The following is a 24582-nucleotide window of genomic DNA, read 5'->3' on the forward strand; positions in this document are numbered from 1 at the left end:
TTCCTTCTCTTTAGTTATTTGTTCAGACAGGCCGCTCACTCACAGCTAAATCCATCACTACACCTGCCGAATTTCTTCCTAGTACTTCGTTCTCTCTAAAATGATCTTCGTTATGGACCTGACCATTGTTGGCTGTGTCTCCCCCACACACAATGCCAGCTTCTTGACAAGCAGAGGGCCTCATTGCTTCGGTACCCAACAAGATGCCACGTGTGCAGTGAATACATCTCATATCTAATTTGAGGAAATTTGAGACTGATTCTCAAACCAAAGAAATGGCCACAGGTGAGGGCTAGTGGTGGAATGAAAGTGGAGGTGTGGCCCAAGACTTGAGTCCAAATTCTCTGCGACCAAGTTCTGATGCCTTCCCCAGGCTCTTTGGGCTGCACCTTCAGCCCATCCACCAAGCCCCAGCCCCCAGACGGACATGGGGCATGCAATGGAGCGCGCGGGCGGCAGGGGGCGCTGTCGGGGCGCGAACGGCCCACCTGGCACCCGAGGCCACGAGCGAGAGCTGCCTGGCCGCCCGGGAACTTTTTTCCTCGCGCTCTCGCTCTCCTGCTCCCCCCCGCACGTCGCCCGCCCGCCGCTCTTCCTGTGTGGAGGGGATCGCATTTCTCTCAGGCTCCCGCGGGCACCAGGCAGGCCCGGCAGGGTGCGCGGTCAGGGCCCGCTACGCGCGCCGCCGGCTCGGGGCGTCCTGGTGCCGCCCCCGCTCGCGCCTGGGCTCGGACAGGCCGCTCTCAGAGCCAGGCGGCGGCGGCGAGGGCAGCTGGCAGCCCGCCGTGTCGCGGTCCGAGGAGGGGGCGCCGAGGCCCACCCTCCTTCCCGCCTGGTCGGCCGCGGCGCCCGACACCCATGGGCGCGCGGGCCTCCGGGCCGCGAAGTCACAGCGCCGGACGCCGGGCCCCGGAGTGAGAGCGGGTGCCGAGGTGAGCCGGGCGTCCGACGCGGGGACAAGGACTTGGGCGGGGGGCGGTGCGAGGCGTAGGGACCCAGCGGGCAGAGGTCCGGGCGGGAGCAGGGGGCGAGCGCGAGTGGGGCGCGGACGCGGGGTCGCGCGGCCTGGCTTTGTGTGGCGCCGGTGTGAGGCCGCCGGTGGCCGTGTAGGGGCTGCAGGAGGGTGTTTTGGGTTGTCTGTGGCCGGCTGGGAGCGAGCGCTGGGAGCCGAGGCCCAGTGTCACCAAGTGTGGGGCGGGGACGTGGGGCGGCGCGGCGCGGGCCCGAGGAAGCTTTGTGAGTGCGTTCTGGGTGGGGACGAGGAGCCAGCGTCTCGGTGTGTAGCCCGTTCTCGGGTGTCCGGGCTGCGAGGGCCGCTCGTGGCGACACAGGACATGGCACTCGCCGCGTGTCCCCGCCCGGGCCTGTGTGCAGGCCCCGCGTTGAGCAGGAAGCGGTCCCCGCCACCCGGGAGCTCCGTCGCGGCCAGGCCCGGAGCGCACGGGCCTTTCGGGGTGACGCCACCGGCTGAAGCCCGGGACACGCAAGCCTGGTGCTCTCCCGAAAGCGGCGAGGCAGCCAGGCCCGCGGGCCCTTTCGAGGCGGGTCCCATGCCTTTAGAGGCAAGGGGACCTCTGGGGACTCCGGACCGAGCGCGGCAGGGGCGAGGACTTGGCAGGGCTCGGGGGTGACATTTGGAGCTTTGGTCGCAATTGGAGGCCTTCAAGGAGGGGCAGAGAGGAAGCGAAACACAAGGCAGGTTCCAGGTCGTGACGGCCCCAGCTTCCTGGGGCTCCCGTTTTCCCAGCGACCCGCTCCTTTTGGGGCTCTCAGGCGCTCATTCACACAGCAGGGCGGCAGTGAGGCCAGAAGCTCTGCCTTCGTCCGGAGAACCCTGGACCTGGGGGCTCTGAATGGATTAAACCCAAGCGTAATAACGCTCCTGAGGACTGGGGACGGGAGACTGCCTGCCTGCATGGCTAACCCAGGCCGGCGCTTCCCAGCCCACCGCACGCACTCCCGCAGCGCCTGTGTCGCGGTTCTAGCGGGCCCCGCGCCCCCCTCCCCACCTCCCACCCCCCTTTCCAACGGCAGTGCTGTGTTGAGAATTCAAGGGCATTACATCTGGTTGCAATCTAGTTTCATGCGGCTGCTGGGCTGTTAAGACCTCGCGCTGACGTCAGAGCAGGGGAATTACTTCTTTTTATTTTATCTTTTTTTAGTTGTCTGCTGCCCTGGGAGGGGAGGCGGGTGGAGAGTGGGGCCAGGCAAGCTGTGATGTGGAGGCGCCAGCGCGATGGGAGCCCAGATCTGGGAGCTCTGCTTCCTAGCCTATCCGCCTTCTCCTCCCCCATCCATTCTCCACACGCTCCTCTCTCAGCTCCAGTCAGGCTCGGCTTGGGGGCAGTGGAGTGGAGGCCCTTCCTGGCTGACTACACAGCTGTTTCCAGAGGTTTCTCTGGGACGTGGCCCTTGGGATCTGGAAGCTAAAGAGTAATCTAGTTTCCCACCCCTCCTCCCAACACCCCAGAGGGTATGTGGGGCCCAAGAACAAGGCATAGACACCGCCATCCTAGTCCCAAGGCAACCTCCCCAGAAGTCTGACCAGACTCTGGTCACAGTCATTCCTTGGAGAGAGTGTTTGGGGTGATTGAGATTTCAGAAGCCATCTTAGGAGGGAACAAAATTCCACTTTCCCTGACAATCAGGCACCCGTTTGACTTCTGCAGAGGGGCCTCCAGCATCAGAAGTGTCTTTATCCCACTGGTCCATGAGACCTCTGCACGCTGGGGCCCTTATTCCCTTTTAGGCCCCAAATATAGACTATTGGTTTTAAAAGCCCTACTCATGATAAGATCCTGCTATGCACAAAAACAACAAAACAAAATGACACGCGCAGAGCACTTTTTACGTCACAGTATTGTTTCCTACTCACAATGTATAGCAAAAACAGAAGCTTAGTGAATGACCCTTCTACTGCCTGTGCTAGACTCTGACATTTTTTGTTCTAGTCTATTTGATTAGAAAAACGACTGGTTGTAACCCACTAAATCAGTGTTTCACAGCCACCGATGGATCACATCAAATTTGAAAAAACAGGCTATATATTCCCTCAACAAACAGCAATTGAGACCCTACAATTGCTCAAGTAATATTAGAGAGGTTCTCACTGAGAAAAATGCTGATAGCAAAAAGTGTAGAATGAAAGACCCTCAGCTCAGGTGGCCACTGTGAGCTTGAGTGTATCCTTCCAGCCTCTGCTTCTCAGTGTGTGCAAGACTTTATGTACATAGTTTCATTTTTTTCCCACATGAAAACATCCCCAGGGCTCTTATTCTACAACCCTGGTTTCTTCTCTGCATGGAAGGGGTGTGAGTGAGGTGCTTCATGGCTGGACTCTGGATTGATTCCTGACTCCAGCATCTGCTGGGGGGGGGTTATCACTCTGGGCCTCAGTGTCTCCATCTGTACAATGGAAATCCTGGTGCTGACTACAGCTGTAGGTATCCATAGATGGTTAGTTCAGTGATTCTGAGAAAGGCCAGCTGTTGTGTCTGCACTGCTGCCATGACTGTTCTTCTGTGCACATAGTTGTCCTTTTTGCTGCAACCAGCTGCCTGGGCTGTGGTATGTTTGTGGCTCCCAGGAAGGAGGAGCTTTGTGCATTGGTACCAATGCCCTCAGACCAGGGTTCTCTTTGGGAAGACTGTTGATGCCAGGACCCAGAGAATATGGATTGTCCAAAGACTTACTGTTTTCCAAGCCATGTTAGGGTCTAAGCATGAAACGTTCCCCAGAAGGTTACTACCCAGTAACAGGTGTGTAGACCTAGGTAACAACCAAGACCTTCATGGAAGACTGGGTTTTGAGCAGGTGATATACTGGGCATGGGTAGAGGAGAGGGGGCCATGCAGCTGCTCCTGGACACTTGACTCAGGGGAAACGGTGAAGGAACCATTGTGCCAGGGCTTCCTTGTTAGCCTCCCTCTCACCTCCCAGGTGAGATTGGAGTGATCTTTCCAAACCCCAGCAGCTACCCTTGAAGTCTCCTTTTGATTTCTGAACAGAGGCGAACCTGGAACCCTTCACATGCTCCCAGGGTCCTCTCTGGCGTCCTCTGCTCTGTCCCTGCGCACTACCTTCCTTTCAGCTCAGCTGTTTTCATGCCAGCCTCTTGAGTTTGCCTGGGCTGCCCTTTCCACCTGGGTGCCCTTCATCTGCCTCCCAAGACCCAAACAGACATCCTGTCTCCTCCTCCTGACCTCCAAGAGAATGAGTCATCGCTCTTTGTCTGTGTCAGTGGCCCAGCGTGGATTTCTGAATGATATAGGACCTTCTGCCTTCTTCATGAGGCTAGAGAGGCTAGAGCAGCTGAATCTCAGTGACTCCTCAGGGCCCACAGCCAGGGGTGGGGACTAGAACTCAGATGCCTAGGAATGCTTCCTGGTAGGGGCCCCAGGTGAAGTGCAGAGAGAGGATAGGAACCACAGCCACTCAGAGGCCCCTTTGATCCTTGGCTGGGGCCTGTTCTCTGTGAAGAAGTGTGTGTGAGAGAGAGAGAGAGAGAGAGAGAGAGAGAGAGAGAGAGAGAGAGAGAGAGAGAGAGAGAGAGAGAGAGAGAGACAGAGACAGAGACAGAGACAGAGACAGAGACAGAGACAGAGAGCGCCCAGTTGTCCTTGTCCCCCCCTCCCCAACAGGGGGCTGGAAGAAACTGGCTCATCCTGTTTCTCCAAGAATGAGGGTGAGCTGTGCCCCTTTCCGGTGGGTCACTGAAGACCCAAGATTGGAATGTGACACCAGGGAGGGGAAGGCCACAGGAGGTACAGGCTGAGGCTGGGCTGCCAAAAAAACAAGAGTTTGTTCTGGTTCTGGAGCCCTTCAAATAGGGGGCAGGGGTGGGAAAGACAGAGATAGGCAGAGAGGCATGTGCAGGGTTCAAAGTGTGCAGGGGTGAGGGTTATCTTAGGAACAGAGAGTGGGACAGAGGGGAATATATGGGAATGTAAGAGGTGTTCTTGCTACAGATTCATAGGCTTATGTTTGGGAGAGAAAGCAGTCAGGGCTTTGCTACATCAGGCATTCCCTTCATTAGTTCATTGGTTCTTTGAGCATCATTTCTGTGTGTATACTGAACAAACCAGTGTTAGTCTTCAAGGCCCTGGATCTGTTGGCACTGGGTAGACAGTCAACAAATGCCCATTTTTGCACAGTAGCCTGACTGGATGGTCCTGTGAAGAGGAGAAATGGCTGCACCAGGGCCCAGGATGGGGAAGTGGTATGCCAGAGCCCAGAATAGGGATGTGGTGTATCATTGCCTGGGAGACGTGGGTGAGATGCTGGAATCAGCCAGGAATTATTTCCCCTTGTTCTCTGGACTCAATGCTATCAGTGTCGACACAGGGTAGACTGTGCTCAGTCTGTAGGCTTGTGTTGCTCATTTCTTGGGGAGGGAGCTGTTAGTGGAGAGGGCTGATGGGATGGGGCAGCAGGTTTGCTTAACACCCACCCCAGACCTGTAAGGGCTTTTGAAGGAAGGTGTTTAGGGGAGGCTGTGCTGATTTGCACAGTGGGCTCTCTTGGGACAGATCAGCAAGAATCAGATTAAGAATTACAGAAGAGGTCTAAATTCCAGCTATTGCTTCAGGGGAGCCAATTTTCCTTTCCCTGGGCATCAGTTTCTTCTGTCAAAAATGGGAATATGAATTGCTGCCAACATTAAAGGTGACAATGGCCTTGATTTGTTTTGTGATCTGAAAAGAAAAGAGGGCCCTATGGCTTGGGGATATAAACACGAATTTTGGGTGAAGCCAGCCTGAGTTCAGATGCTGTATCAGTTACTGTTTGGGGGCTCTGCTTTCCTCCATTTTAAGATGAGCATAAGAGGGTCCTGCCTGCACAGGCACAGGACTGCCCTCTTGGTTGTTATTGTTGGGTTGATACTTAGTTTTGTGATGCTGGGGATGGAATGTGGAACCTTTGGCCTGCTAGGCAAGTGTGTCAACCCTGTGCTGTACCCCAGCCCTAGACTGTTATTCTTACTGCTAAAGAGTTCTGCAACATGGACAAGCCATCAATGACTGTTTCCGTTGACAAAGTCACCTCTAACCCTCACTTGCAGAACAGGGAGTCCAGTGCCTGTTTCTCTTGTGAGGTGGAGGTCAGTGGAGGGAAGGCAAATGAAAATGACTGACTTCTCACCATAGTTTCTGTTTGCAAAGGAACTTTGCCCCAGTGATGAGAGTAGACCCTGAGAAAGTCCCCAGCAACTTGTGATTTTAGTGGAAGTGTAACCAATTTAATTTTTCAGTCATTTATGCGGAGTGGAGTGACTCGTATATTTCAGGGTACAAGAGCTTTGACCATCCCTAAAGCAGAGAAGCTCCCAGTCTAAAAGGGAAAGTGAACCATGTTTGAGATTAGGATAAGAGGTAAAATCAACCCACTTATTTTGAGATGGAGCAGAGTTATGCATTCACTTATTTCAGAGGCACTGGGATAGACTATGGAAAGGTGGCTCTTAATTTGCTGTGATTTTGTCACTTAGGTGATGTTTAAGTCATGTCTGGAGGCATTCTTGGATGTCTCAGCTAAGGGATACTGCAGAACACTCTGCAATGCACAGTCACTATAACAACAAACCAGCTGGCCAAGACATCTATAGCACTGAGGGCTCAACAAGCCTTGCTTGCAAAAGTGGTAGTAGCCGCATAGATATATAATCCCTGACATTTTGAAATGTCCAGTCTGGTGGACATGCTGGCATTGCAGAAAGGACTGTGTAATAGTCACAATTGCATGAATTGTCATGATGTGCTGAGCCAGTGATGGCCTTCTGCAGTCTTTCTAGTCTAACACATGACCCAATCTCTAAGGGTTCAGAGGTGGAGGGGAAGGGTGTCATTGCAAGGCTGGCTGCCAGGAAAAGACTAAGCCTTGGGGGATCTTGGAGAAGCTTCCAGAGGTGGGGAGATGCTAAGAAGCCTTTTCCATCTTCTGGTTTGAGGAACTGCAGCTCCTACTGTGTTGTAGTGTGGAGACTGAAAAGACCAGGTTAGTTATGGGAGGGAGAATAGAGGCCATTGCTGTCCGGGACTGTTCTGTGGCTGAAGCCTACATGCTGGCCCTTCTTCGTATTACATCCTCTAATAGGTGAGGAGAGAAAGAGAGAAGAGGAAGAACATTTTTCATGTCAAGCACAAAGAGGAGTAGGGATGGGAAGCAATCTTATGTGTGATACCTTTGAGACAGCACAGAAAATCCCCACTGTGGCTCAAAATAGCACTAAAAACAGAGGGTTTGCCAAATCAGACTTAGCATAATGTTGACAGAGCTGGCTTTGTTCCCTTGGGGTGATAGCTGTCTCCAGGGCAGAATGGGAGCTTAGGGACCTTAGGTGGGGTGGTCATGGCCTTTACCTGAAGTTTCCAGAGGTCAGAGATGGGAAGAAGGAATGAAATACCAGCAGACAGAGCCAGTTGGTGAAGGTAAAGGCAAGGGAGGTTTGAGTCCTCTTACAGTGAAGGCCTGTTTGTTGAGATGCTGAAAGTGATGGTCAGGAGAAGCTATGATCTAATCTGTGCCTGTTTTGTGTCAGCTATTGGGTGATCCTCTGTAAGCTTTATTAACTGTTTTGTGTGGATTATCAAGGAAACTAAAACTGGTGGGCACAATATTTTCATCCTGGAAGTGGCCATAGGGGTTAAACTCAGCCTGGAAGGGAAAGAGAGGCCTCAGGGAGGTAAGGACCCGCCCTGGGCCACCCAGCTTGGCAGGGTGCAATAAAAGAGCTCTGGTGGAGAAGCTGGGCCAGATTGCCTATCTCTGTGCTATATCAGTGTCGAATTTCTTTATTTGAATGAGGAGAGAGGGCAGCCTCCCTCTGCAGGTAGAGAAGGTGGTGTGGAATGCGGCTGTTTGTTTTTCTTTGCCTGTGAAAGCCTTTTTTCAGCTCACATTGACTGTGCAGGGTTTCTGAGACATAAGACACTCTCTGGGGGTGTCTGGCTGAGGTGGGCATTGAGAGGGCACTCACCAAATGAATGTGGGAATTGGGAAACAGCGTCATCCTTCTGCCTGCTCCAGTGAGGCCTCCTGGTCCCCTTCATCTCTGTAGGTTGCTTGGAAAGCCAGGGCAACCTTCTTGACAAACAAATCTTGTTCTCATGGAGAAGGGAAGGCTGACTGAGCTTATCTGCTCTCCTCCCCCTACCCAGGCATCTCCCCATCCAGCTTGCACCCTATATTCTGAGACACCTTGAGGGGCTCCAGTGTCATTGTCATTTGTTAAACCATGAAACTGAGAGCCCCTTGTACTAGGAGGTGGATTCGAGGAATGAGGGGTGATCATGAAGCAGGGCTTTCTGCAATGGCTGCCCCTCTTTTCCTTCGGCCCCTCCTCTTTAGTCCGCTGGCGCTGAGAGAGGAAGCCCTGCCGGCAGGTAGCAGAGAAAAAGACACTGGATCCAGGGGGGAGTCGCAGTGAAAGCAAACAAACAGGCCTTTGTGTGGTTTCAGATTGGCGGCCCAGAAGGGAAGCCAGGTCTGTGGTAGGCCAGAGAGGGAGGAGGTATGGAAGGTCGGGCCTTTGCTTCTAGCCTTAGTTGGGCTGTCGACAGCCCCAGCTGGGTGATAAGGCCCATTCCTGTAGATAGGCAAAGCTTGGACACTGCCACTTGACTTCTGAACACATCTAACGAATTTACTCCCTGGAGTAAATTACACCTCAGTAGTGTAATGGAGCCTAGCCAGTGCGGGGCTCCCATCCCACTTTGCTGCCTGTGGCTTCTAGAAAGAAGTGGAGTAGTAGGGAGAGAATCATGGCCTCCTGAGAGGACAGACTTTTCAGAGCCAGGAACACGGCGGGGATTTAAGAGGGGGAGACACCCCTGCGGAGGGGGAAGCAGGTTTACTGTGCAGTGACAGGCAGTGGGGGTCAGCAGACAAGAGATCGCGGACCCCCAGGTCAGGGAGCCAAATTGTCCCACCACTTGTGCAGGCCGCCGGGTTGGGGGCATAAGGCACGAAGACAGACTTCCCCGCAGAGAGAGTGGGAGGGCATCTTGGGTAGCAGTGGTAGTGGAGTCGTATTCATTATCCTAGTGAGGACACCCACGCGCCAGCCAACCTCCTCCAGGGGGCTCAGGCCAGGACTCAAGTCCACGGAGGTACGGTCCGGCCAGACGATCAGGTAGCTGCGTGGTTGCTCCGGGGCCATTTCCTCTCCTCTCCACGACCTCGAAACCGGCGGCGGGAGGGCAGTCGCCCGCGCTTCCTGCCCGCCTGCCCCGGCGCCCTCCTAGGCGGCGTTCCACCCGGGAGGTGCTTGGGGCGGGGCGGGTCGGGCACTGCGTCGCCATGGCAGCGCCTGGCCCATCATGCTCCGCGCTGCTGGGACCAGGAGCCAAAGCCCCTCCTCTGGCAGAGCCGGGCCCCTTTCCGGGAACGCTAAACCGGAGGCGTGGCTTCCAGACCTACGACTGTACTCCCGGCCTGGGTGCTGCATTCTACCTCAGAGGAGGGATACCGCTCCCGCCCCCCTGGGGCCACAACTCGTTGTTTCTTTGCGTGTTCCCTCGAGGACGAGGAACGGGGAGTGCACAGACACTCTTCTGCCCCGGCAATTCTGGGCCTCAGCAGAGCCCAGCGCTTGGCCGGGAAGCGCTTTCTTACCTTCTGAGCCCGGCCCCCATCTCCTGCCTTGGGGAAACCTCATCTTCAACTTTGTTTGCCAGATTTTCCCCCCTGTAACGCTGCCATTTCTCCGCATGCTTTGAACCCTTAACTTCACGCTCCAAATCTGCTTTCCTTTCTCTAGTCCAGTAAGAGGCTTCTGCCCCTTCTGCCTGTACAGAGCAAGCAGCTAAATTTAATACTGGTCTTTGAGTCTTAGCAGGAAGACTGTTTCTCCAGCAGCTGGACTCTGCCTTTCTTCGTCTTCCTTCATCCAGGGCACACACTGGAGAATAAAAGTAGGTTGTTTTGGAAACGAGAGGATGCAATCTTGATATATCATACCTAGACCAGTAGTTGTGGTGCACACCTTTACTGCCCGAACTAAGGAAGTTGAGGTTGGGAGGCTAGCAAGATTGAGGTTAGCCTGGGCTATGTAATGAAGCAGTCCTGTGTTTGGGAAAAAAACAAAACAAAACAACAGTAACAAAAAAACTTTTCCCAATCTTAAGTAATTTTTCAAATGGTGTTATCAGACTGCTAGTATGTTGACTGAAGAGAAGTACAAAAGCAGGAGAACCAGGTCCACACATGCCTGTCATCCCAGCTCCTTGAGTGCAGAAGGAAGACCCTTTGATCCCAGGACTTCAGGACTCGCCTGTGCAACATACCAAAACCCTCATCTCAAAAAACTAATAGGACTAGTGAGATGGTTTAGGAGGTGAAAGGGCCTGCTGCCAAGCCTGATCACCTGAGTTGAGTTATGGTTGAAGAAGACTGACTCTGGCAAGTTTTCCTCTGACCATCCCCCCATGCACAGGAAATAAGTGTGTGTGTGTGTGTGTGTGTGTGTGTGGTAAATCCTGCCAGTCTGTAGCCAGTGCTGACATGCTTTCCATAGATGTGAATATGAGAAACAAATATGGGATGAGCACAATAAATGCAAAGAATGAAGGAGTCTTGCTGTATATTTGAACTTGTAAGGCACTTGGTGTTTTTAGTAGCTTTTCCCCCTTGCTGTAAAAGGAGGACAAGCTTATTATAGAACTTTTGGGAAATATGACAAGTTTAAAGGAAGACCAGACCCATGCTCTGGTCTCTATAGGTAGCTGTTTTGCCCATCATAGGGTCATCCCTGCCAGGTCTGTTCATTTGGGTATACCACCACTCCTGTAGGTACATGAGGTACATGCTCTGCCTTTATCATGTAATGTTATACAAGGTATCCTTTATCCTGTGCATCTATGGGGGACCCTGAATGGGGAGTCTCAAACTTAGGAGAGCTGGCAATCTGTTGGGCTACTCAGGAGCCACTCTGCTTATCTCTCTGTCCACAAACCCCTTGGCAGATCCCTCTTGCTCCCCTTAATCTCTTCTAACAAGTGTTTTGGACCAAGAGTCTTTTCTTGTAAGAGGCGGAGGAAGCCAACTATTCTGTACAGGAAAACAGAAGGCTCTTCACCCATGCTGAGCCCTGTTGGTTTGGCCAGTCATGCAAGGCAGGAAAGGGTCAGACCTAGCCTCCCCAGAGCCAGTTCAAGGCAGCCTGGTCTACAGAGTGAGTTCCAGGACAGTCTGGGCCAAACAGAGAAATTCTATCTTGAAAAATACAAAACAAAACAGTTCCTCATGTGGTGCCCCATAACCATAAAATGTATTTTCATTGCTACTTCATAACTAATTTTGCTACCATTATGAATTGTACTGTATATATCTGTGCTTTTTGATGGCAACCCCTGTGAAAGGATTGTTCAATCCCCAAAGGGGTCAGGACCCACAGGTTAAGAACCACTAAGTTATTTATTGGGTTTGCCACTGTGTCCAACTAGGTCAATGTTGGCAGTGGGTGTGTGTGATGGCTGTTCTTGGTTATCACCTTGACTACATCTAGAATTAACTAAAACTCAAGCACCTGTAAGGAATTTTCCTTAATTAAATAATCTGAAATGGGAAGACCCACCTTTAATCCAGACCTTCTCAGGTGGGATGATCCAACTATAATCTGGGCCACACCTTCTAGTGGCTGCCTGTATAAAGGACATGGGAGAAGGAAGCTTGCTCTCTTTGCCTGCTTGCTCTCACTCTGCTGGTAAGTCCAGTCATTCACAGGCATTGGAGCCTACTTCCTCAAGATTCCAGCATACAATGAACTAAAAAACTACTAGATTCTTGGAATTTCCATTGGTAGACAGCCATTGGACTAGCTAGACCACAGTAAGTCACTCTAATAAAATCACAAACACACACACATATGCTTCTCTCTCTCCCTCCCTCTCTCTTCCTCTCCCTCCCTCTCCCTCCCTCTCCCTCTCTCTCCCTCCCTCCCTCCCCCTTCTCTCTCCCTCTCTCCCTCCCTCCCCTCCCCCTCCTCTCTCTGTCATGTTCCTCTAGAGATCCATAACTAATAGAGTATGTAGAGAGGCTGCTGATTTTTGTTAGGTTTCCAAATCATACATGTTTTACTTACCTGTAAGGGTTTGTGTAATATGTGAGTTTGTTCTGATGTGTAAGTCGGTGCTGTTTATGGCTATATATCTGTATTTACGGTAGGGACCAGAGTATGGCTGTATGGCTATTATGGTTGGTGGATTCTCCTGGGTATGGCTCAGCATGCTTGCCCTGTGGAGTGCGGCTTCTGCATTGGGGAGGAGGTGCTGTGGGACTCTCCCAATGCTTTGTGTGATGCTGATGATGGAACTAAGCCCCAAGCTTGTTCAGTAAGTGCTCTGCCACCTTGCCATAGCCTCCACCTTTTTGTTGTTGGTATTGGTGTTTCACAGCTGGCTTTGAACACCCAGTCTTTGTGCCTCTACTTACTGAGAACTGGGTTACAGACATGCACCAACACACCACCTTTTATCACCATTGGGAATGGCCACAAGGCAGTTGATTTTTTTGTTTTCTTTTTATGTGCATTGGTGTTTTGCCTGCATTCGTATGTCAGTATGAGGTTGTCAGGTCCCCTGGAACTGGAGTTACAAACAGTTGAGAGCTGCCAAGTGGGTGCTGGGAATTGAACTTGGGTCCTATAGAACAACAGCAAATGCTCTTAACTACTGAGCTATCTTTCCAGTCCCCCCTCCCCCCAAAGTTGCTTTTTAAGAGTGTTCTTATGCCCTGGGAAGACTGACTAGGTTTCTGACCATCCTTGATGACCTCAGTGTAGCTGGGCCTTGGATCCAGGAAGAGCTGCTTTGCAGATTGAAGGTCACTTAACCTTCTTTCCTGGGTCTTCCTACTCTATGGTGCCAAGACCAGAGGATATTGGATAGGGGAGCCTCTGTGGTTCAGGCCCATATTTCACATATGGAGAAACTGAGGTCTGGAGGGGCACACAGCTTGTTAATGGTCAAACCAGGGGCAGAGCATGTTTCCTACTCTGAGGCAACCCTTGCTTCTGGCATGGGCTCCAAACCTCTTATGGAACACAGTAGGTGGGCCCCTGATCCCTTGGCCCCTCTCAGGGCTGCTCATGGCGGACCTACAGTATTGAGACCTGCATGGATAAAGCAGAGATGGCTGGAGTTTGTCATGATGTCCTAACCAGGCCTCAAACACAGCAAGGAGTGATGGGGAACTCTTCATCCTTTGGCCCCAAGTCTCAGGGACAAGTCAGCTCTGCATTTCAAGTGTCGTCTATGCCCATAACCCCAACGAAGTCCATCAGGCAGGAGCTGAGGAAGTAGCAGGTGCCTCTGTTGTGCTCATCCCTTCCCTTTAGTAGTAAAGGAAGCATCCCTGTGTTTGTTATCCTGCAGGCCGCTCAGGGCCTTGGAGTCAGATACCTTTGCAGAGCAGCTGGCACTAAAGGATGGGCTAGCCCTCTGATGGGCACGGGGAGGGGGGGGGGGCTAGGTCTTTTTCCCAGACTTGCTCAGTTCAGTTGTGAAAGGGCAGAAGTGGAACCCTGGTTCCCTTGGCTCTGATGAGGCAAGAAAGGCCACAGAGAACATGTGTTTGTTTTTTGTTGTTTGTTTTGCCTTTGTGGCTGTTTGTAGCAATAATATATTTCATCTGGTAAACAGCTGTGTGTGGCAGGCCTATTGTATGCAGGCACTGAAATTATCTGTTGTCTGTATGAGCACTGCCCATAATGAGGGATGGCCAGGGTAGGAGACTGTAATTGAAGAGCCTACCTACCTGTATTGTCATGCACTCATGCATTTATGTGTGAGAATGCACCTTGGTCACGAGCCAAGAAGAGGCCAAGAAGGATGCAGTACTTCTCATGGGAACAGGAGTCCTAGACTAGGCTAGGCCTAATCTGGGCACTGTGGACTCAGTTAAAGCCACTGATTACCCATGTGGTCACAGGCAGCTAGCTACTCATCTTTTATACTATACTATACTATACTGTACTATAGATAATCTATAGCTCCTCCCTTATAACTTAGAGCTGGGTGCAACTCAGATAGTCAGAGTCTCCTTTCCCAGTGCTCTTCCCCTCTACCCAGGACTTCTTTATCTGTTGGCTACAGCTTCCTTTGGTATTCTCCAGGCTCTGTCCCAGGAAATGCCCACGGCCACCTTGTAACACAACTGCCTTAGCCCCACCTGCCATCTCCTCTTAGCCCTTTTGCTGTCCCAATCACCCCAGTTGGACTGAAGAAAGCACTAAAAAGATGAAATCACAGGATAGGCACTGTTTTTCTCTTCCTCTTGCTAGACAGCATTCAGTATTAATGCATTCGTTCATTTATTCATGTGACTGGTATTTTTGAATACCTGTTAGTAACCAGCTACAGCTGCTGTGCTACATGTATGTTGACCCAAGGGGTCCTCTGTCGCATACAGCATACAAACCTAATTCCTGTTGTTTTGTTTTTGGTTGTTGTTACTGTTTTTGAAACAGGGTCTCTGTACTTCAGGATGACTTGCAATTCATTACTAGTCCAGGCTGGTCTCCAACTCCTGGTCATTCTCCTGCCTTAGTCTCCTAAGTGCTGAGAGTGCAGGCATGAACCATCACAACCAGCTGCTTCATACTTATTTTGAAGTCTACTCATTGGTTAGGATGGTTGGGGTAAATACTTCAGCAATTCATCCGAAATTTCCAAATTTATCATCCTAGATAGGTGAATCTTTCCTGGCTACCTCTCTTACTGTTCCTTTTGGGTTTGTCCCATGTTGTATTAGGGCTTCCTGGTTATGTACCTGGCTCAAGTTCAAATCCTTACAGTGGCTTTAAAAAAGAAAATTCATATGGTGGCTGTGGTGGCGGCGACAGTGATAGTGGCAATGGTGGTGGCACACACCTTTGATCCCAAGCACTTGGGAGGCAAAAGCAGGTGGCTTTCTTGAATTCCAGGCCAACCTGGACTACAGAGATAGTTTGAGGATTGTCAACGCTATACAGGGAAACTGTCTCAAACAAAACAAAATAACACAAATAAACAGCAGAGGAGTGGCTCAGTGGGTCGGGTGCTGGCCACTAAATCTGAAAGCCTGCCTGAGTTTGATCCCTGGAACCCACGTGGTGGAAGAAGAGAACTGACTCCTGTAGTTGTCCTCCAACCTTCACATGTACCACCCCTTCCCCAAAATGTAAACAAGACAGCTGACTCTCCTCCATGCCTCCACACCCCACTAAACTCCTTTCAGTTCACTCATGACCCATCTTGTCTTTGCCCCTAGTCCTTAATACCATCTGAGTCAGAATCTTTAAGCATAAGCCAGTCCCTATGGGGACTGCCCTAGGCTTGCCTGCTTGTGCCAGTGCTGGGGGCACAGTTAGGGTCTGGCACTGTCCTCTGTGGAACTTGGCCCTAGAGAGGAATATTACTCTGCTGTGGTAAAACTGATATATGTATAAGGTGTGAAGTCCAGCTTCTTGCCTCTGCTTGGAGAGGGGGATGTTCAGAGGAAACAGCATGCTGAGTAGAGAAATAGCTGGAGCAAGAACCGGCTGGGGCAGGACACAGTGCTTACTCACTTGAGGGCAGAGGTGTGAATCTAGAAAGTCGAGCAGAAATTTGTCTCCTGCCTGACAACCTTCCTATTGAGACCACCTGGTCACCACTGGTAACCTAAGCTTTAAATATTTATTGAGGTCCTACTGTGTTCAGGGACCCAGGAGTCAGGCTGTGTGTGTGCTTGGTAGTAGTGGGCCCTGATGGGTAAGCTTCTTCTGGGTGGCTGGAGTCCTAACATGTTTGGTCTTTAGACAGAGGTTGGCCCCACCCTTGTCTTTACCTCCAGATGTCCTTTCAGGTAAATCAGCAGGCTACCAGGGTCATTAGGTGGCATCACAGCCAAGCAGATAGTGTACTCTGATTAGTGAGTGAGGTGGTAGAAACCTGGAGAAATGTCTCTACTGGCTTATCTCAAGACCCTGTCCAGGCTGGCCAAGGAACATGTACATCCCCTGTTGCCCTGTGGGTTCAATACTTCCTTGTACCTGAAGCTCTTGTTACCACCTTGAAGTGGATCCTGATAATATGCCCTGTATATAGAACCACTGAAGCTATTAAGGAGAAGCAGAATGCCCAGAGTCACTCATCTGACAGGACAACTGACAGGCCATCAGAATGGACTTCAGATTCAGACCTGTAGTTTCCCCTAACCTGGGGGTTCTGGAGGTGGGATGTGTCAGGTGCTCAATTAATGCACCTGGGTGATTGGATTACTGGGGCAGTAAGCAATGCACATTCCCTCCCAGTCTCCCATCCCAAGAATTGGGTAGCCATTAAACAAACTCAGGAACTCAGGGCTTCCAGGCAGAGGAGGGCTCTCTGGTCACTGGGGTTGGGGGTGTCCACTTTTGTTCTAGACTATCTGTTCCTGGAGGATGACTGCCTGTCGGGGGGTGCTCTGAGGTGGGGGTGCTTTGTGATCAAGCCCCTAAACATGTGAAGAACTGTTTAAATGCATGCTTGTAACAGCTGGAACAGGGACCTGCCTCCTAACTTTTGTGGTGGTGGTGGTGGGGGGCAGCTTCAGCTCAAAAAGCTGTGACTTGTGCTTCAGGGGCTCAGTTATGGAGACAGTGATTGCTATGTCTCAAGTATTGTTGGGTACATATATTCATGCTGAAGACACATAGATACTAGGGTTTTGATCACCTCCCCATATTGCAGGATCAAATACCATTAAGATCATAGAGTTGAGTCTTATATTTTTCTTATTACATTTTATTTGTTGTGTATGTGCCTCTGTGTGTGTGTGTGTGTGTGTGTGTGTGTGTGTGTGTGTGTGTGTGTAGATCAGAGGACAGCCTGTGGGAGACAGTTTTCTTCTACTGTGGGGTTCTAAGAAGGCAAGACAGCAAGCACTTTTACCCACTGAGTCATCTCAAAGGCCCTTTCTGGGTCTTTTAATTATCAATGACACTTTTCTTTGTTTCTTGCTGTTCCCCAGACCTCCTACACTCATGGTCCTGTGTGGTTTATGGAAGGCTTTGGTCTTTGGAAGTCTTGGTGTGGAGTCTTATATATTTGTGCCTTTTTGGTCTCCCTGGCAGAGCTGCCCCTAGAAGCACTGAACTGGCTAGCAGCCAGCCCAGCTCATCAGAACTCAGCCAGCTGAATGGAACAGGTTCTGTGGACCCAGTCAGGTTGGACTGTTGTATCCAAGCTTAGTGAAAGCTAAGGGCAGGCCAGCATTGGGGTGTGTAGGAACCTGGAATTACCTAGAACAAGTTTCCTTCAGTCTGTGTGACCTTAGTGTCTCTCTGGGCTGTAGACTTCAACTGTCATGGAAAGTGGGGACATTGTGATTGGGGCCTGATCATTATACAATTCCGAGTATTAAAAGAATCTTTCACTTTAAGTTCTCTGCTCCATATCTAGGCCATAGGAAGCTTCCATAAATTCTTCTTCTGCTCCTGTACGATATGGTGGGAGGTATTATAGTTAGGTCTGTATTTGCTCAGGGGCATGTGACTTGTTTTGGCCTTGTCAAGCAAAAACACTTCATAGCTAGGGTGGGATTCCTTCTCTCTAAGGTCATGGCTATTTCACAGTGAAAGAGATCCTCCTTACCACCCTAGTGGATATGGATTTTGTTTTGAACCCTTGGTTTTGGAGGGTGGGTCTGTAGTCATGTCCGTGTCGTCGTCCTCACCCCCCCCACCCCCCCAACCCCCGGCGAGATTTACTATATATATAACTCTGGCTGCCCTGGAACTCACAGAGATCCACTTGCTTCTCTACCTCCAGAGTGCTTGGATTAAAGTCTTGTGTCACAATACTGGACACCAACTATGTTTTGAGACAGGTTTCTCATTTAACCTAGAGCTTGCTGAATAGGCTAGGTTGGCTGGCCAGCAAGCTCATGGGATCTTGTCTCTTTCTTTCAGCACTGGGATTACAAGCATGTGCCACCACGACTGACTTATTACATGTGTGCTAGGGATCCAAATTTAGGTCCTCATGCCTGCAAGCAAGTACTTTAATCATTAACAGGTCTCCTTAGCCCAGGCATCTTAATTTTTACCCCACTGTTTTGCTAAACTATCTAAAAAACAATTTAAGGAAGAAAAAAATGTTAATCTGACTCACTGTTCATGACTTCCCCACCATGAGCAGCTGGTCACATCCTACCCACTTTTTTTTTTTGTGAAAGTGTGTATTCTTTTATATATATATATATATTTTTTTATATTTTATTTTCCTCTACCCACTTTTAAGAAGTAGAAAGTAGCATGTCAGGCAGGCTGATTTCTGTGAGCTCAAGGCCAGCCTGGTCTACATAGAGACTTCTAGGCCATTCAGGGCTGCATAATGAGACCCTGTTTCAACAAACACAAACATAATACAGCAAAAAGCAATGGATGTATGCACAGTTCCTCTTCCACTCTTTATAGTCCAGGATCCCCTGCATAGGGAAACCTCATCCACGATTTAGATGGGTGTTCCTGTATTAGTTAACTTAATGAAGATAATCTCCACAGACTTGCTCAGAGGCCTACCTCTCGAGTGTTCTAGATCCTATAACCTTGACAGTAAACACTAACCATCCCTCTAGAGTCTCGCTTTTTACCCTAGGCTGGCTCACACTGCAGTCCTTCTGCCCCAGTCTCCTGAATGCTGGAACTATGAGTCACGGCACCTGACTAGTAGAGATGGAACCCAGGGCCTCAAACTGCTAGGGGAAGTTCTCTACCACTAAACTGCATCTCCAACCCTTATTCACTTTTTTTGTTTGTTTTTTGAGACAGGGTCTCACTGTGTGACCCTGACTATCCTGGGACTCACTCTGTAGACCAGGCTTTCCTTGAACTCACAGAGATCTACCTGCTTTTTGCTTCCCAAGTGCTGGGATTAAAGGTGCACCACTATACCCCACTCTTTTTTACTTTTGAGATGATCTTACTCTGTAGCACAGATTAGGCTTGAATTTGTGATTCACCTACATTGGTCTCCTGAATAGGTGGGATTACAGGTCTGTGCAACCAAATCTGGCTAAGCTTTGGACATTTTGTTACATCAGCATAACACATATCTATTCTGACCGATAGACCTTTTCTCCCTGCCTCTAAACTTGATTCCCTAGGGTCTACACAGGAGATAGGGAGCTGGGGTAGACTTTCTGAGGAATAGAACTTTACTGTAAACTTCTTTTAGAACCTTAGACTTGTTCTTTTATTGTGTTCACCTTTCTACTAATTTGTTTCTGTCATTTATTTTTTCAAAAATCATCTGGTGTGGTTGGAGAGATAACTCAGCAATTAAGAGTGTTTCCTGTTCAAGAACAAGGACCTAAGCAGGCTGTGGTGGTGTTTGCCTTTAATCCCAGCACTTGGGAGGCAGAAGCAGGTGGTTCTCAGTGAGTTCGAGGCCAGCCTGGTCTACAAAGTGAGTTCCAGGACAACCAGGACTGTTGCACAGAGAAACCCTGTCTTGAAAAACAAACCAAAAAAACCAAAAAACCAAAAAACCAAAACAAACAAAAAAAAAAGAATTAGGACCTGAATTCATATTCTCATCATCTACTTAAAAGCCAGCTGTGGTTCCCCATATGACTGTAATCCCAGCACTGAGGGTTGCTGAGACAGTGAATTGCTGGCTTCTAGCATAATTAAAAAACATAAGCTCCAGGTTCAGTAAGAGATCTTGCCTCGTGAGTTCTAGGCCAGGCTGGACCGACAGCCTCCAAAACAATACAGAGAAACCCTGTCTCGTAAAAAAAACAAAAGAGAGAGAGAGAGAGAGAGAGAGAGAGAGAGAGAGAGAGATCTTGCCTCAAAGGCATAAGGTAGAGAGTGATAGAGGACAATGCCAGATGTCTCCTAGCTTCCAGGTGCTCATGTACACATATACCACATATATGCATCTCGTGGACACATATGCACGAACACAAAACCAGACTGTCATGTAAATACCTATTTCAGAGGCCCCATGATCCCACAGGACCACAGGGGAGCTGCAGAGTATGGAGTCTCTGCATGGCCAGAGACTAGACATCTATTCACAAAGCAAAGGAAAGAATGGCTTTCAGGGGAAGGGTGTGTTTGGGAAGAGGCCTCTGGCAGGAGGCATCAGACTATTGGACCGTGCCAGTAAAGATGGGGCTAGGTGACAGACAGTCTTTAGTTCATGGGCTGTGGCACTACAGTGTTCTGGGTTTTGAAGGCAAGGAGAGTATGCTGAGGTAGAAGATAAGGTAGCAGGCTAAACCAAGGCCAGTGGAGAAAGCCAGTGGAGAAGATCCCTGGGTGCATAGTGACATAGGTGAATGTAGAATCAGAAAGCCAAGGGTCTGATCAATGTCCTGGCTGACATCAGGGTGTGGGTTGAATGTCAGAGGACAGTGAGGACCAGCTAGCACCTGTCAGGAAATCATTATTTAGGAGGCTTATGATGAGAAGAGGGTTCACATTCCTTTCCTCCATCTCAGGAGACTCCAAAGACTACCTCAGAATAATGTTTTCCTGTCTTGAGTGGCAGAGTTGACTTGTGGAGCTGTGGCCTACTGCTGAGGGGTGGGATGTACTCTGTGGCCTGGTGGAGATTCTGACAGGGTGGTGGAGACACCATGAGGTAGATGGTGAGCAAGCTAGTTGAATATAGTACATAGCATATCAGAAGGGCAGAAGCAAGAGTGAAAACGAGAGCAGAGAAGGGCTCAGGAACAGGATGACATTTGTAGGCTGAAATTGGGGAGTCAGAAAAGGTATACTGACATAGCAGCAGGTGACCTGAGACTCACAGCAGGAAGTGACGTTCTGGGGAGAACAGCAGTGTAAAAACTCTGAGATGGGAGTTTGCTTTGCTAATTGCAGTTTTGAGAAGAGCAAGGGGATAGTGTGGCCAGAGGGAGTGAGAGAGCTGAGCTGTCTGGGGAGCTCCAGGTCCCCTGAGGACTTAAGCAAGTTACATTCCATGATGCAGTTCATTAAAGGCTCTGGAGGCTATAGGCACAGAGGTTTTGCCCCCATCAACATTCCAAGAAATGTAGGTGGGTGCCCCAGCCTCTCAGGCCCTGGCTCTTCCCATTTGACACAGGTTGAGAGCCAAAAGCAGAAGGGTACTGGGGGAGGTACAGGGAGCCCATGCCTAACTCCCAGCCAGTTACCACACTCCAGCCTGTAATCACCATGTGACAACAATGCCTGGTGGTGGGACAGCCTGTGTGCTAGCACCCTGCTAATAAGCCCTGAGCAGGTGGTGACTGTCATGTCTCAGGGGAACAGGTTAGACTCAAGAGAGCAGAGACTGGTTGGTCTCTTGGCCTTGAGAAAGATACAGGCCTCCCTCTCCATGCCTTAACCTATTGAACAGCTGGTACCTGAACAGTGTGCCCCTTGGGCCTACCACAGACTTGCCCTTTCATTTCAAAGGTAAGGAAACTGTGGCAGGAAAGTGACCACTGGCTGCTTTGAAAATACAAGGGCAATACTGGTCTCATCAGAGACAGAGCCCCTGTGGAAACCTGAGCATCTTGTAGGCATAGATCTTTGTGGTCATTTTCTCCAGAGACCCAGAGAGGGCCAAGGTCTCCTAGGTCACTCAGCAAGTTCTCTGCTCACAATGCCATCCAGGGCCAGGTGTAGTTACATATGCCCTTAATCCTGCCAGGAGCTAGTGGGTCTCTGTGATTTTGAGGTCAATCTGGTTTACATAGTGAATTCTAGGCCAGTCAGGACTACATAGTATGACTCTGTCTTAAAAAAAAAAAAAGCCAGCCTGCTGCTCAAGCTCTCCCAGGGAGCCCTTGTGTACATGGAAGGGTCTTATTTCCTTCTCACTCTCCCCCTCCTCCACCCTCTCCCCTGATCCCTTCTCTCCATCACATGGTTTGTTTGGAGAATGACTCACAGGAATGCAGCAAAATCCTGAGTGTGGTGTACTGGAAACCTCTCTAGGGGAAACAGGACCAGGGGAGGGGCCTGAGAGGCCTGGGGCAGGGAGCCCTGGGCTGAAAGGAGGCCCTTTTTCCCAGTGATGCACTATAGCCCCTCATCTGGGTTCCAGCCCCTGTCCTTCCAGGGCTGTTTTCCCACTGCCACACAACCACAGGTGACTAACAAGCATTTGTTGGAATCCAGTGTGAACCAAATAGACCTTCCTTTCTCCTAGCCCCTATGTAGATGTAATTTACTACCACACAGCTAAGGGTCTGTTGCTAGGCTTTACTAGAGGTCAGGCTAGGATGGAGGGGGCCTGTTACCTATCCCCTCTCACAGAGCACATATTCAATCATCATTCTCAGGTATGACCCTTGAAACCATGGGATAAAGAAAGAACTTCTGTGGTTAGAGCTTAGTATGCCTGGGAAGGCACAGCAGTTGGAGAGCATCTAGGACTGGTGGATGGAGCCATTGGGTAATATCAGGCAGCAGCAGCAGTAGAGGAAACATGGATTTCCCTGGAACTCACTGTCTCTCAGGCCACCCTTTCAAGGCCTGCTGATGGTGGTCCTGCTGGTGCGTAGCCCCATGTGACTACATCCTTGCTTTCTATGGAAATTAAGTTTGGGTTTTATGTGATCTCTCCTGACTCAAAAAACCATCTCAATTAATAAAATACAGATTATGGTCCAGTGTCTGAATGCTTAGAATTTTCATGGACTTTTATCATGTTGCATATTTATTAGAAACTGCCCAGTTACCAAGCTTCTGTGGTGGTCTGCTTAAGATTTGCACAAGATGGGATTGACATGTAAAACAAGCTATTTAAAATTAAAATTAAAAAATAAAAAAAAAAAGATTTGCACAAGATCAAACCAGTTGATACTCTAGTATGGTGGAGGAAGAAAAGCTCATGAGCCTCCACCCCTAACTGACAAGCCACTGAAAATGGCTTCTGGAGGAAGAAGACTAAGTTTTCTTTAATGTATGACCTCCTGATAGGTCACCCAAGCTCCATTGTGTGGTCCCACACCCATGAGTATATGGCTAGCACACATATGACTCTATTGGTTATTTAACAAAAACAAAAAGCAAAGTTGGGAGGTGTAGGAGTGAATCCCAAGGTCAAGGTAGAGATAAAAGGAAGTGAAAGGAAAAGGGGCTTCCCTTTTTTTTCTCCTGGAAGCCAGCCACGTTTCTAACTCCTGGTCTGTGCGACTCTCTCTCTCTCTCTCTCTCTCTGGTAAATAAATATATTGTTTTCCCTATATAGCATCGAATATCGTTATATCGAGGAAATGAGATAGGGATGAATCCTGGAGGAATTAGGAAGAGAAATATATGATTAAAAAAAAGAAATTCTCAAATAATTAATAATATTTTAAAAAAATAAAAAAGGAACAAAGGGGGTTAAAATAAATGAGTGCAGGTGTATCAGACTTTGCATTAATAATGCCTTAGTTTTACTTATTTATGTATTTTTGTCACTGCATTTACAAGATTTTAAATAAAGAAATTCCACCAAAAGACAGAAAAAAAGAGAGGCCCAGAGCAGGCAAGCGTGTAGACTGTGTGGGTGACCTTGGCCTGGGCTGAGAAGAGGGAGCATGCCTGGACTACCATCAGGCATCATTCTGAAATGAGATGGCAGAACTAGCTGAGCAACTCTGTGGATGAACCAAACCCCTCTTGATTTGTGAATTTTTTTTTGAAATGTTGGAGATCAAACCCAGAGTCTCATGCAGACTGCATACATGTTCTTTCACTGTTGTATCCTATCCCTTAAAGAAGTGAGATTTCTAATATCTGAACTACATCTCAATTGAAGGTATTTTAGTGATGAAAATTTCTAACCCAGATAGAAGTATGTAGAAGAAATGACCAGAAAGAGTTGACAGAAATGCATAGAGTGAGGGCAGCTTGAAACTTTTGTTTTCTTTCTTCTTTGTGTACTTCCTCTTTAAAAAGATAAAGTAGGTATTCCTCTAGAAAATAAATGTCCTGTGTACTAAGGAGGGGTCTGGCTTCTCATCCAGTCCTTCTGTGTGAGATCCTGGAGCAGCAGTGCTTGCTCTGGCCCCACTCTAGCCTTCTGGAATCCACCCTTGCCCATGTGGTTGTGGTGGAGTCCTGAGGCCCTGGCTGCTGTCAGTCTTCTCCGATAGTGCCCCGGCTTCTGGCAGCTGCAGCCTTCTCTGCTCACATGGCTTCCTCCACAGGCCACTCACACCACAGTTGCTGCTTGCACCTTCCATTTCTGGGCAGCTCTGCCAGTAAGCAGGCTCTTCCTTATTTGGAGGTAGAATCTCACCCTGGCTGCCACCTTTCTCAGCTCAAGCCCCTTTGAACCCCAGTTTCTGGCCTGATCAAAGGGCCTCCAGTGACCATTTGGAGGTCATGAAAAGATATACACCATAGCCCAGAGTATGTGTTGGTGGTCTCTCAGCATTGGGATCAAGTATAGTAGCTTCTGACTTGAAAGCATACTTAAACAGGGTTTCCAAAGTCATTGTTCAAACCATCACCACAAAACTGGAATTCAATACTGAGCTCAGATCTCACAGAGCAAAAAGACATGACCATTGTCAGGAGTGATATTTGTTGAGGTCTCATGCCATGTCAAATCTCATGGTGACTAATTTCTGTTAATCCTTTATGTGATGAATTCCCTGCCATTCTTT

The 24582-nt window shown here is 49.5% G+C and overlaps 1 protein-coding gene across 4 annotated transcripts in view; it reads left to right on the forward strand.

Moving 5' to 3' along the window:
- The first annotated feature begins 487 nt into the window (after positions 1–487).
- The window catches only part of Rai1 (retinoic acid induced 1), a 97934-nt gene continuing 73839 nt past the window's right edge, over positions 488–24582 (forward strand). For 3 of the 4 annotated variants that reach the window (XM_013111573.3, XM_021225828.2, XM_013111574.3), the window contains exon 1: positions 488–932. The gene's annotated coding sequence lies outside the window, so the exon portion shown is untranslated. Of the gene's footprint in view, positions 933–4612; positions 6994–24582 lie in introns of those variants that run through there. The other variant, XM_040748761.1, reaches the window with a different exon arrangement.

This window comes from Mesocricetus auratus, unplaced genomic scaffold (assembly GCF_017639785.1).
Source record: "Mesocricetus auratus isolate SY011 unplaced genomic scaffold, BCM_Maur_2.0 Super-Scaffold_100007, whole genome shotgun sequence".
NCBI classification, from domain to species: Eukaryota; Metazoa; Chordata; class Mammalia; order Rodentia; family Cricetidae; genus Mesocricetus; species Mesocricetus auratus.